Source organism: Candoia aspera, chromosome 7 (assembly GCF_035149785.1).
Source record: "Candoia aspera isolate rCanAsp1 chromosome 7, rCanAsp1.hap2, whole genome shotgun sequence".
NCBI lineage: Eukaryota > Metazoa > Chordata > Lepidosauria > Squamata > Boidae > Candoia > Candoia aspera.
The window spans coordinates 80,793,762-80,807,072 of record NC_086159.1 but is presented as its reverse complement, the minus strand read 5'-3'; the positions used below and the strand labels follow the sequence as shown (position 1 = coordinate 80,807,072).

At 46.9% G+C, this 13,311-nt stretch overlaps 2 protein-coding genes and 1 pseudogene across 2 annotated transcripts in view; 1 reads left to right on the top strand and 2 right to left on the bottom strand.

Annotated features, from left to right (window-relative positions):
- PRR5 (proline rich 5) overlaps nt 1-13,311 on the bottom strand; it is a 544,979-nt gene that overhangs the window by 282,849 nt on the left and 248,819 nt on the right. The gene's annotated exons all lie outside the window — the stretch shown is intronic.
- Nucleotides 1-13,311, top strand: part of PHF21B (PHD finger protein 21B) — a 190,945-nt gene that overhangs the window by 54,299 nt on the left and 123,335 nt on the right. The window lies entirely within an intron of this gene.
- Nucleotides 8,477-8,978, bottom strand: LOC134501113 (peptidyl-prolyl cis-trans isomerase A-like; annotated as a pseudogene).

Here is a 13,311-nt window from a genome sequence, read left to right as displayed (position 1 = left end):
CACGTTGCAGGAATGTTTGTGCCCGCACTGGACAGGGGACATTGAAACTGTCGGGCACGTCTTTCTCCACTTTCGTTTTACTTACCTTGGCATAAGGATTCAATTTTGCCACTTCTGCGGAACCACTGTGAACATCTAAATGACAATCATTCTGTCCCTTTCCTTCTTGCAGATAAGTCAACAATGACTTCTAGAGATGTCCCAAAATTCTGTGCAGTTGCCACTGCAGCCTGTGGTGAGATTGTGTAGACCTAGATATTTACATTTTCTGTTGGTTTTATACAACAGCCAATAGGAAGTATGCCAGTGTATTACTGTATTAGTAACTATGAAATCTTCAGCAAAGGATCGTTACCTTGTCGTGGTGCTGGAGCTTGAGCACCTCAGTGATGCCATGAGCTAAACCGTGAAGGGCCACCCAAGACGGGAAGGTCATGACAGAGAGGTCAGACTAAATGCGATCCCTGGGGAAGGTCATGGCAACCCACCCCAGTATTCTTGCCGTGAAAACTAAATGGATCAGTACAACCAGAGATATGTCGGTATACCATCGGAAGATGAGACCCCCAGGTCGGAAGATGGTCAAATTCTACCGGAGAGGAACAGAGGATGAGTTCAACTAGCCCCAGACGTGATGACGCAGCTAGCTCAAAGCTGAAAGGAAAGCTAGCAGCTGATGGTGCTGGTGGTGAACGGCGAATCCGATGTTCTAAGGATCAACACACCATTGGAACCTGGAATGTAAGATCTATGAGCCAGGGCAAATTGGATGTGGTTATTGGTGAGATGTCAAGATTAAAGATAGACATTCTGGGCATCAATGAACTGAAATGGACTGGAATGGGCCACTTCACATCAAATGACCACCAGATCTACTACTGTGGACAAGAGGACCACAGAAGAAATGGAGTAGCCTTCATAATTAATAGTAAAGTGGCTAAAGCAGTGCTTGGATACAATCCAAAAAACGATAGAATGATCTCAATTCAAATTCAGGGCAAGCCATCTAACATCACAGTGATCCAAATATACGCCCCAACCACAGATGCTGAAGAAGCTGAAGTAGAGCAGTTCTATGAGCATCTGCAGCACCTACTGGACAACACGCCTAAAAGAGATGTTATTTTCATCACGGGAGACTGGAATGCTAAGGTGGGCAGTCAAATGACACCTGGAATTACAGGTAAGCATGGCCTGGGAGAACAAAACAAAGCAGGACATAGGCTGATAGAATTTTGCCAAGACAACTCACTCTGCAGAACAAACACTCTCTTCCAACAACCTAAGAGATGGCTTTATACAGGGACTTCACCAGATGGACAACACCGAAATCAGATTGACTACATCCTTTGCAGCCAAAGGTGGCGGACATCTATACAGTCGGTAAAAACAAGACCTGGAACTGACTGTAGTTCCGATCACGAACTTCTTCTTGCACAATTCAGGATCAGACTAAAGAGATTAGGGAAGACCCACAGATCAGCTAGATATGAGCTCACTAACATTCCTAAGGAATATGCAGTGGAGGTGAAGAATTGATTTAAGGGACTGGACTTAGTAGATAGGGTCCCGGAAGAACTCTGGACAGAAGTTCGCAACATTGTTCAGGAGGCAGCAACAAAATACATCCCAAAGAAAGAGGAAACCAAGAAGGCAAAATGGCTGTCTGCTGAGACACTAGAAGTAGCCCAAGAAAGGAAAGCAAAAGGCAACAGTGATAGGGGGAGATATGCCCAATTAAATGCAAAATTCCAGAGGTTAGCCAAAAGAGATAAGGAATTATTTTTAAACAAGCAATGCGTGGAAGTGGAAGGAGACAATAGAATAGGAAGGACAAGAGACCTCTTCCAGAAAATTAGAAACAGTGGAGGTAAATTCCAGGCCAAAATGGGTACGATCAAAAACAAAGATGGCAAGGACCTAACAGAAGAAGAAGAGATCAAGAAAAGGTGGCAAGAATATACAGAAGACCTCAGATATGCAGATGATACCACTTTGATGGCTGAAAGCGAAGAGGAACTGAGGAGCCTTATGATGAAGGTGAAAGAAGAATGTGCAAAAGCTGGCTTGCAGCTAAACCTCAAAAAAACCAAGATTATGGCAACCAGCTTGATTGATAACTGGCAAATAGAGGGAGAAAATGTAGAAGCAGTGAAAGACTTTGTATTTCTAGGTGCGAAGATTACTGCAGATGCTGAGTGCAGTCAGGAAATCAGAAGACGCTTAATCCTTGGGAGAAGAGCAATGACAAATCTCGATAAAATAGTCAAGAGCAGAGACATCACACTGACAACAAAGGTCCACATAGTTAAAGCAATGGTGTTCCCCGTAGTAACATATGGCTGCGAGAGCTGGGCCATAAGGAAGGCTGAGCGAAGGAAGATCGATGCTTTGGAACTGTGGTGCTGGAGGAAAATTCTGAGAGTGCCTTGGACTGCAAGAAGATCCAACCAGTCCATCCTCCAGGAAATAAAGCCAGACTGCTCACTTGAGGGAATGATATTAAAGGCAAAACTGAAATACTTTGGCCACATAATGAGAAGACAGGACAGCCTGGAGAAGGTGCTGATGCTGGGGAGAGTGGAGGGCAAAAGGAAGAGGGGCCGACCAAGGGCAAGGTGGACGGATGATACTCTAGAGGTGACGGACTCGTCCCTGGGGGAGCTGGGGGTGTTGACGACCGACAGGAAGCTCTGGCGTGGGCTGGTCCATGAAGTCACGAAGAGTCGGAAGCAACTAAACGAATAAACAACAACAACTATGAAATGCAGTGCCTGCTCTTGTGCTTTTATAGTTCTTCTGATTATACTGTTAGATTTATTTTGATCGAAGTATAATAAAGCCTCCAACAATCAATACATCAATCACATTGGGTGGTAGCTAAAATATGTAGAAAAACTGCTCCCGGGGCCTTGGCCAGAGCTCTCCAGATAACATAGAGGACATTGGCCCAACTCAACTGGTGTGAACATCGATGGTGCAGTGGGCAGGGTGAGCAGCAACATCAGGGCAGCCCCTGGATAAATGGACTGAGTGGGGGTCCAGAGACCCATAGAAGATCTAGACTCCCCAGTAGAAGAACTGGTCTGCGGGTGTTGATTTTTGTTTTAAGAGCTGAGACCTCAGGACTTATTGTGGATCACCCACCATTCTTTTAGTTATCAACAGCCTGTCAGTTCTGTTGAGATTCCTCCAAGTTGAATGGGGTACTCCCTCCCATGTGTGAGAGGCGGGAAAGGGAGTACGGGTTATTGACTGGGAAGGACTGTATGGGAATACTCGCCTCCTTAGTGAGAGACTGGGGGCGAGGAGTAGTGGTTGTGTGCCCCCCCAATTAGTGAGAGAAGCCAAGGGGGGCACAGTGAATGAGTGGGTAGGCGATGGTGAGGCCCTGACAACGCTGAGAGCCTGGGCTGGTGCGTTTGAAGGGCCCGCCATCCCCTTGTGATTGAGTGAGTGTATGAGGGGGTGAGTGATGGTATGCTTGGATGGAGGAATCTCTATTTTTAACCAGGGGTCTTTGGAGTCCAGGATTGGGGGCGAATGGATTACAAGCCTTGGGGGATTGTAGGGCGGGACAGAGGATCGAGGTGGTGATGGGCCAGGGACTTTATGATGGGAGCCGGAGGGCAGGCCATCTACGGGGAAGACGCCCCCGATGTTTACTACTGGTGGTGTGTTCCGGCCCTCCATGCTCAAACCCAGACCCTGGTCAGCAGACCCATGGAGGCCCTGATCTAGGGCTGCTGCTTTGTAACGTCAGGTCTGTTAACAACAAGGCCCCCCTTATTTGCGACTTGATCGCAGACAGGGGGGCGGATCTGGCATGCATTACTGAAACCTGGCTGGGCCTGGAGGGAGGCGTCCCCCTTTCAGAGATGTGCCCAGCCGGGTTTCGAGTATGGCACCAACCGAGATCTCGGGGCAGGCGAGGTGGGGTGGCTGTCGTCATCCGGGAATCTCTTGTGGCCTTCAGGGGCCATGCTCCACAAGTGACTAGGTGTGAGACCTTGTTTTTCAAGTTGGGTTCTCGGGAACAGTTGGGGCTGTTGCTAGTGTACCAGCCTCCCTGCTGCGTAGCAACCTCCCTGCCTGAGCTGCTGGAGGCCATCTCGGGGTTGGCGGTGGAGTTCCCCAAGCTTATGGTTCTGGGGGACTTCAACCTGCCATCCCTGGGACGGACCTCGGAGGCAGCTCGGGAGTTCCTGACCACCATGGCAGCCATGGACCTGATTCAGATCATTTGAGACCCAACTCGGGACAGTGGCCTCACCCCGGATTTAGTTTTCTTGTCGGAGAAGTGGCAATGTGACCTGAGGGGAGAGTTACAGCTATCCCCATTGTCATGGTCAGATCACGCCCTGGTGGCCTTGAGATTCTCTCGTGCCGCCCCCCTCCACAGGGAGGCAGGACCCATTCGATTGGTCCGCCCCCGGCGACTGATGGAGCCAGCAGGGTTTCAGAGGGAGCTGGGGGTTATACCCGAGTCTCTCCTGCACGGTCCAGCGGAGGCCCTGGCTGCTGCCTGGAATAGGGAGGCCGCCGGAGCCTTGGACAGGATCTCGTCTGTGCGGCCTCTCTTATCCCATCGAACCTGACACTCCCCTTGGTTCATGGAGGAGCTCAGGGTTCTGAAGAGGACTAAGAGATGCCTAGAGCGCCGCTGGAGGAAGACAGAGACCGAATCTGACCGAACACGAGCTAGAGCGGCTATTAAGGCCTACCTTGTGGAGGTAAGAGCGGCGAAACGCCAGTATTTCTCCGCTCTTATTGCATCCGCAGAATGCTGCCCGGCGGCCCTGTTGAAGATTACCCGATCCCTTCTGGGGAAAGGGGACCTAGAGATCCATCTTCAGGGCTGAGCTGAGGAGTTTTCCAGGCATCTGCAGGATAAAATCGCTCAGATCTGCTCCAAGTTGGACTCTGAGCATGAGGCAGTATCTGGGGAGATACCCAGGGAACGTTCTTGCCTTGTTATCTGGGAACAGTTTGATCCTGTTGGGCCTGAGGAAGTGGACAGGATCCTCCGGACTGTAAACACCACCACTTGCCAATTAGATCCATGCCCCTCCTGGCTGGTGAAGGCAGCTCGGGAGGGGACATGTGGTTGGGTCCAGGCGATGATAAATGCATCCTTGAGAGAGGGGGTATTTCTGGTAGCCTTCAAGGAGGCACTGGTGCGCCCCCTCCTCAAGAAACCATCGCTGGACCCCAGCATACTAGATAATTTTCACCCAGTCTCCCACCTCCCCTTTTTGGGGAAAGTGGTCGAGAAAGTGGTGGCGTTGCAGCTCCAGAGGCTCCTGGATGAAACAGATTATCTAGACCCCTTTCAGTCAGGTTTCAGACCCGGTTATGGGATGGAAATGGGATTGGTCGCACTTATGGATGATCTCTGGCGGGAGCGGAATGGAGGCAGTGCATCCATCCTGGCTCTTCTTGACCTCTCAGCGGCTTTCGATACCATCGACCATGGTATCCTTTTTGGTCGGCTCAGGGAGTTGGGGGTGGGCGGCGTAGTCTTCCGCTGGTTCGCCTCCTTCCTCCAGGGCTGGTCCCAGTCAGTGTTGATAGGGGAGGAGAGATGGGACCCCATGGCCCCTTCTTTGTGGGGTGCCGCAGGGATCAGTACTCTCCCCTCTCCTTTTTAACATCTACATGAAACCGCTGGGTGAGATCATCCGTCACCATGGGATGAGGTATCATCAGTATGCTGATGATACTCAATTGTACATTTCCATCCCGGGTGAAGTAAGTGACGCCGTGACCACCCTTTCCGAGTGTCTGGGGGCTGTGGGGGCCTGGATGGGGAACAACAGGCTTCAGCTGAACCCTAGTAAGACGGAGTGGCTGTGGATTAATGGCACCTCGTGTCATTAACTTGTCATCTTTAGTGCTGGATGGGGTTGCACTGCCCCAGAGAGATCCGGTGCGTAACTTGGAGGTCCTCTTGGACTCACGACTCCTGCTCGAAGAGCAGGTGGCCAGGAGGGCCTTTGCGCAACTTCGTGTTGTGTGCCAGTTACACCCTTTCCTGGACCGAGAGGCCCTCCGAACAGTCACTCATGCCCTGGTCATCTCCCATATAGATTACTGCAATGTGCTCTACATGGGGCTACCCTTGAAGGATATCCGGAAGCTACAGCTGGTCCAGAATGCGGCCGCGCAGACAATCTTGGGTGCTCCAAGATTTGCACACATAACACCTTTGCTGCGTGAGCTGCACTGGGTTCCAGTTTGCTTCCGGGTCCAATTCAAGGTGTTGGTTTTCACCTTTAAAGCCCTACATGGCATGGGGCCAGGATATCTGAGGGACCGTCTCATCCCCATCACATCGACCCGCCCCACCCGGTCATGCAGGGGGGGCATGTTACGGGCCCCAGCTATAAAAGAATTCCATCAAGCGGGGTCCCGGAAGCGTGCCTTCTCTGCTGTAGCTCCCGCCCTTTGGAACATCCTCCCCCCAGAGGTGAGACAAGCCCCCTCGCTCCGGGACTTCTGCAAAAGATTTAAGACCTGGTTTTGTAGGCAGGCTTGGAATGGGAGGGCAAATAATTACACCTGGGGATGGCTAGCGCCATGAGGTGATCTGAAGGTCTGATTAAGATCTCTTCACCATGCAGATTTTATTATATTTATATTTTTATTGTATTTTAATTGTAATGGTTTTATATTTTAATCTTGTTTTATTGTAAGCCGCCCAGAGTCCCCTGTTGGGGAGAGATGGATGGTGAATAAATTTATAAATAAATAAATAAATGTAGTCCTTGATATAAAAAAAGGTGCTTTGCTGTGCCACATGGAGGCGATCCCATTTTATTTCTGAATAATGCATGGACCCTGTATGCTGTATCTGGGCTTTAATTCCAAAGCAACAGTTTGCATTAAAAATCCCTTCCCAAGGAATAGCTTTATATTAAGGTTTGATTCATTTTATTGGGTAGCTGAGTAATGAAACAATTTCCTAGTTAAGTGATTAATGCACACTTTTGGACCTGAATCACAAATGCCATTTCAGCTGGGAATTCCAAAGATGACGCAGCAGTAGAGTTTTGAAAAATCGGACTGTGTTCATGGACACCCATGGGAAGAGGCCGTGACACTGTGTCCATCATACTGTCAGCACATAATTCATGTCCTGTGAGTGGTGATGTGATCGTGCCTGTGGGTCATCTCAGCTTCTCCTGGACAGCTATGATGATGTTCTTCTGCTCAACTCATGTGAGCAGCGTGTAGGAAAGCAGCCAGAAAGAAATGTTAGAATAGCCTTCCTTTACTGCAGAGTGGGAAATTTCACATTTAACGTCTTCCTTTCAAGGATGAGAGGGATGTTCTTGCTTCCATGAGAAGACAAATCCCATAAGCCTTTTGGGGTGAGGGTGAATTACAATATCATTTGAACAGACTCAGGCAAAATCTTTTCTGCAGACATTAAAATCTTGGCACAATCGGGCCCTGGTGTGGAAATCAAATGTGTCGTCAGATTCTTCAGAGGCTTCCAGTGATATTTTCCTGTATCTCAGCTAAATCGGAAGTAGGGTTATACTGTAAGGTGTGTGATGATACATACTTTCATCTTACCGTAAGAGCATCCAGCCTTTATCCTTTTCAGGAGTTTGGGGCTGCAGGAAACTTACAGTTCTGTTATAAAAAGGAAGCCATAAACAAATGCTGACTGCTCTGAGTGCTATTGAAAGTACGTGGCTTTAAATTCCTCTTGGGGTTTTCTCCCAAAATAGATTTGTGAAGTTCGCTAGATCTTCCCTGTAGAAAATTTCCAGAGTTGTAAATGGCATGAAATGATACACTGTGTTGGGGCAGGAGGAGATCAAACAAGGCAAGCTTTCTCCCACTTAACTTTTCTCCCACTGCACTCCATTAATTTCACTGTGGTTTCCTGGGTGGTTCAAAATAATGAAATAAATGAAAACAGATCAATAGATATCAAGCAATGCAGCAAGTACTTCTCTAAAAGTTACTAAATCCAGTCACTTTTCTTGTTCTAATTTTACTTCTCCATATAATTCTTACTGGTTTTAGCCGTAAGACAGCCTTTCTAATCCCTGCAAAGGTTGCCATTAACATTTTTCATCAGCCTGAGAGCAGGATATTTCTGTGTGTGTGTGTGTGTGTGAAGGCTTATGATATTTTGCAACCAAAGTTACCTTCTGCCCAGCTGGACTTTTGAGGGAGCAGAAACTGAAATCCAAAAGAAAAGCAGCAGTAAGTCAAGAGCCCAAGGATTTATAAGGAACTAACCTAGCAGTTCGAAAACATGCAAATGTGAGTAGATCAATAGGTACCGCTTTGGCGGGAAGGTAACGGCATTCCGTGTCGTCATGCTGGCCACATGACCCGGAAGTGTCTACGGACAACGCCGGCTCCATGGCTTAGAAACGGAGATGAGCACCGCCCCCTAGAGTCGGACACGACTGGACTTTACGTCAAGGGAAACCTTTACCTTTACTAACCTCAGCTACAGGAGGAATGGTTGACTTGTTAAGACAAAGCACTTTGAGGCCAGTTTCCCACAATCAGGGATGGTGTCTTCTTCTTGTTTGTGTTTCCATTCCTTGATCCAAAAGGCTCTGTTTTCTCCACAACTTTCATTCCATCTTTGACTTGGCCAAAGACCACATGTCTTCCACCCAACCAATCAGTTTTGGCAGTGCAGATGAAGAAGTGAGCATTTGCCATACAGAAGATTGTGTGTGTCCTTGAGGAGAAAGTTCTCATCAGCAAACTTCGCACTGTAGACAAACTTATCATCTGTTCCATTGTGGCAAGTAAAGGCACCATCCTGACCCATGAATCCAGGAATGATTCTGTGAAAGCATAATCCCTTGTCACCAACATCTTTCCCCCAAATGCTCAGGGCACCACATTCTCTGTGGTCTTTGCAAATTTGATTGCAAACTGCTTGAAGGGGATGCATCCAAGGCATTCTTGTTGGCAGCAACTTTGAAATAAACAACCATTTAGCCATGGTGGGGGGAATGACCCCCAATTATAAAGTTTTTTTTTTAAAACAGCAATAGCTACAAGATGAAGACTAGAGCAGTGTTTCTCAACCTCAGCAACTTTAAGATGTGTGGACTCCAACTCCCAGAATTCCCCAGCCAGTATGGGGAATTCTGGGAGTTGGAGTGCACACATCTTAAAGTTGCCGAGGTTGAGAAACACTGGACTAGAGTATGGTGCTGCAGGGCATTGAAAGCTTCTACACACAGGGAGAGTTTCTCAGGGACCACATTTTAGTTAAATCACCATTTATGTACTTGGTATAATTTCCAATCAATAATTGGAAGAAAAGAAGATTAAATGTATTCACCTAATATTTATTTACCTCTGCCGCACAGTGTTCCCTGCTTCAGCCTTATGACCAGAGCTGGTACCCAGTTCATCAACTTTAGGTGAATAAATCAGGAAACTTTCCCAGACGTAGCTCAAAATCCTGCTTTTATATCCCACTGCTAATGCTAATCAATGTTACCATAACATTATGGACTTTATACGTGGGAAGAGAATCTGGGAATTAAGCAATTTATATGTAACTTTGATTTATTGCCAGCTAGTAGCAAAAGTGCAAGTGTTAATTGCTTTCAAGTATCATAGGGTATCACGTGGATACACATGGATACAGATATATCCCTGTTGTTCACAAGGAGTCCAGCTGAAGCCATTAAGATGCCCTGGAATTGGGCTTGTGATTCTTGAAGACACCTCTATGTAGTAATTGGAAACAGTTTGGAAGTTGGTGTGCTATTGCCTTCTTCTGGGATTTTTTTTTGGGGGAGGGGACTTCTAAATCCAGCTTTCCAAAGCTCTGGATTTTTTGGGAATAGCAATAGCCTAGGCTATTCTGGCTATTCTCACTTCTCAATCTATAGGGGTATCAACTTAGAAAGTGTTGATGTGCATTTTGGCTGGAGAAGAGAAGCCATGCTTTATTATTATGGGATCATCTCCTTCTTCCAGTGGGGCTCCTATAAACATCTGCCGTTCTCCAAAAGAAAGAATGTTCCTTGTTCAAGCACATGTTCTTGTTTATTCGTTTAGTCGCTTCTGACTCTTCGTGACTTCATGGACCAGCCCATGCCAGAGCTTCCTGTCGGTCGTCAACACCCCCAGCTCCCCCAGGGACGAGTCCGTCACCTCTAGAATGTCATCCATCCACCTTGCCCTTGGTCGGCCCCTCTTCCTTTTGCCCTCCACTCTCCCCAGCATCAGCATCTTCTCCAGGGTGTCCTGTCTTCTCATTATGTGGCCAAAGTATTTCAGTTTTGCCTTTAATATCATTCCCTCAAGTGAGCAGTCTGGCTTTATTTCCTGGAGGATGGACTGGTTTGATCTTCTTGCAGTCCAAGGGACTCTCAGAATTTTCCTCCAGCACCACAGTTCCAAAGCATCTATCTTCCTTCGCTCAGCCTTCCTTATGGTTCAGCTCTCGCAGCCATATGTTACTATGGGGAACACCATTGCTTTAACTATGCGGACCTTTGTTCTCAGTGTGATGTCTCTGCTCTTGACTATTTTATCGAGATTTGTCATTGCTCTTCTCCCAAGGATTAAGCGTCTTCTGATTTCCTGACTGCAGTCAGCATCTGCAGTAATCTTCGCACCCAGAAATACAAAGTCTTTCACTGCCTCTACGTTTTCTCCCTCTATTTGCCAGTTATCAATCAAGCTGGTTGCCATAATCTTGGTTTTTTTGAGGTTTAGCTGCAAGCCAGCTTTTGCACATTCTTCTTTCACCTTCATCATAAGGCTCCTCAGTTCCTCTTCGCTTTCAGCCATCAAAGTGGTATCATCTGCATATCTGAGATTGTTAATGTTTCTTCCAGCGATTTTAACTCCAGCCTTAGATTCCTCAAGCCCAGCACGTTGCATGATGTGTTCTGCATACAAGTTGAATAGGTAGGGTGAGAGTATACAGCCCTGCCGTACTCCTTCCCCAATCTTAAACCAGTCTGTTGTTCCGTGGTCTGTTCTTACTGTTGCTACTTGGTCGTTATACAGATTCTTCAGGAGGCATACAAGATGACTTGGTATCCCCATACCGCTAAGAACTTGCCACAATTTGTTATGTCCCACACAGTCAAAGGCTTTAGAATAGTCAATAAAACAGAAATAGATGTTTTTCTGAAACTCCCTGGCTTTTTCCATGATCCAGTGGATATTGGCAATTTGGTCCCTAGTTCCTCTGCCTTTTCTAAACCCAGCTTGTACCTCTGGCAATTCTCGCTCCATGAATTGCTGAAGTCTACCTTGCAGGATCTTGAGCATTACCTTACTGGCATGTGAAATGAGTGCCACTGTTCGAAAGTTTGAACATTCTTTAGTGTTTCCCTTTTTCGGTATGGGAATATAAGTTGATTTTTTCCAATCTGATGGCCATTCTTGTGTTTTCCAAATTTGCTGGCATATGGCATGCATTATCTTGACAGCATCAACTTGCAAGATTTTGAACAGTTCAGCTGGGATGCCGTCGTCTCCTGCTGCCTTGTTAATGTCTGGCTCTAGCTCACTGACCACACTGTCAAAGCTATCCCCGATATTGTGATCCTTCCTATACAGGTCTTCTGTATATACTTGCCACCTTTTCTTGATCTCTTCTTCTTCTGTTAGGTTCTTGCCATCTTTGTTTTTGATCGTACCCATTTTGGCCTGGAATTTACCTCCGATGTTTCTAATTTTCTGGAAGAGGTCTCTTGTCCTTCCTATTCTATTGTCTTCTTCCACTTCCACGCATTGCTGGTTTAAAAATAATTCCTTATCTCTTCTGGCTAACCTCTGGAATTTTGCATTTAATTGGGCATATCTCCCCCTATCACTGTTGCCTTTTGCTTTCCGTCTTTCTTGGGCTACTTCTACTGTCTCAGCAGACAGCCATTTTGCCTTCTTGGTTTTCTCTTTCTTTGGGATGTATTTTGTTGCCGCCTCCTGAACAATGTTGCGAACTTCTGTCCAGAGTTCTTCCAGGACCCTATCTACTAAGTCCAGTCCCTTAAATCGATTCTTCACCTCCACTGCATATTCCTTAGGAATATTAGTGAGCTCATATCTAGCTGATCTGTGGGTCTTCCCTAATCTCTTTAGTCTGATCCAAATTGTGCAAGAAGAAGTTCGTGATCTGAACTACAGTCAGCTCCAGGTCTTGTTTTTACCCACTGTATAGATGTCCGCCACCTTTGGCTGCAAAGGATGTAGTCAATCTGACTTGGGTGTTGTCCATCTGGGGAAGTCCACGTATAAAGCCGTCTCTTAGGTTGTTGGAAGAGAGTGTTTGTTCTGCAGAGTGAGTTGTCTTGGCAAAATTCTATCAGCCTATGTCCTGCTTCGTTTTGTTCTCCCAGGCCATGCTTACCTGTAATTCCAGGTGTCATTTGACTGCCCATCTTAGCATTCCAGTCTCCCGTGATGAAAATAACATCTCTTTTAGGCGTGTTGTCCAGTAGGTGCTGCAGATCCTCATAGAACCGCTCTACTTCAGCTTCTTCAGCATCTGTGGTTGGGGCGTATATTTGGATCACTGTGATGTTAGATGGCTTGCCCTGAATTCGAATTGAGATCATTCTATGGTTTTTTGGATTGTATCCGAGCACTGCTTTAGCCACTTTACTATTAATTATGAAGGCTACTCCATTTCTTCTGTGGTCCTCTTGTCCACAGTAGTAGATCTGGTGGTCATTTGATGTGAAGTGGCCCATTCCAGTCCATTTCAGTTCACTGACGCCCAAAATGTCTATCTTTAATCTTGACATCTCACCAATAACCACATCCAATTTGCCCTGGCTCATAGATCTTACATTCCAGGTTCCAATGGTGTGTTGATCCTTAGAACATCGGATTCGCCGTTCACCACCAGCACCGTCGGCCGCTAGCCGTCCTTTCGGCTTTGAGCTAGCTGCGTCATCACGTCTGGGGCTAGTTGAACTCATCCTCTGTTCCTCCCCAGTAGCATTTTGACCATCTTCCGACCTGGGGGTCTCATCTTCCGATGGTATACCGACATATCTCTGGTTGTACTGATCCATTTAGTTTTCATGGGAAGAATACTGGGGTGGGTTGCCATGACCTTCCCCAGGGATCGCTTTAGTCTGACCTCTCTGTCATGACCTTCCCGTCTTGGGTGGCCCTTCACGGTTTAGCTCATGGCATCATTGAGGTGCTCAAGCTCTAGCACCACGACAAGGTAACGATCCTTTGCTGAAGGTTCAAGCACATAGTATTTAATTAATTTTTATTTTTATGCCACCCATTTCTGAAGAATCTTAGAACAGTATCCATAGGCTCTCTCGCTTCAGATTG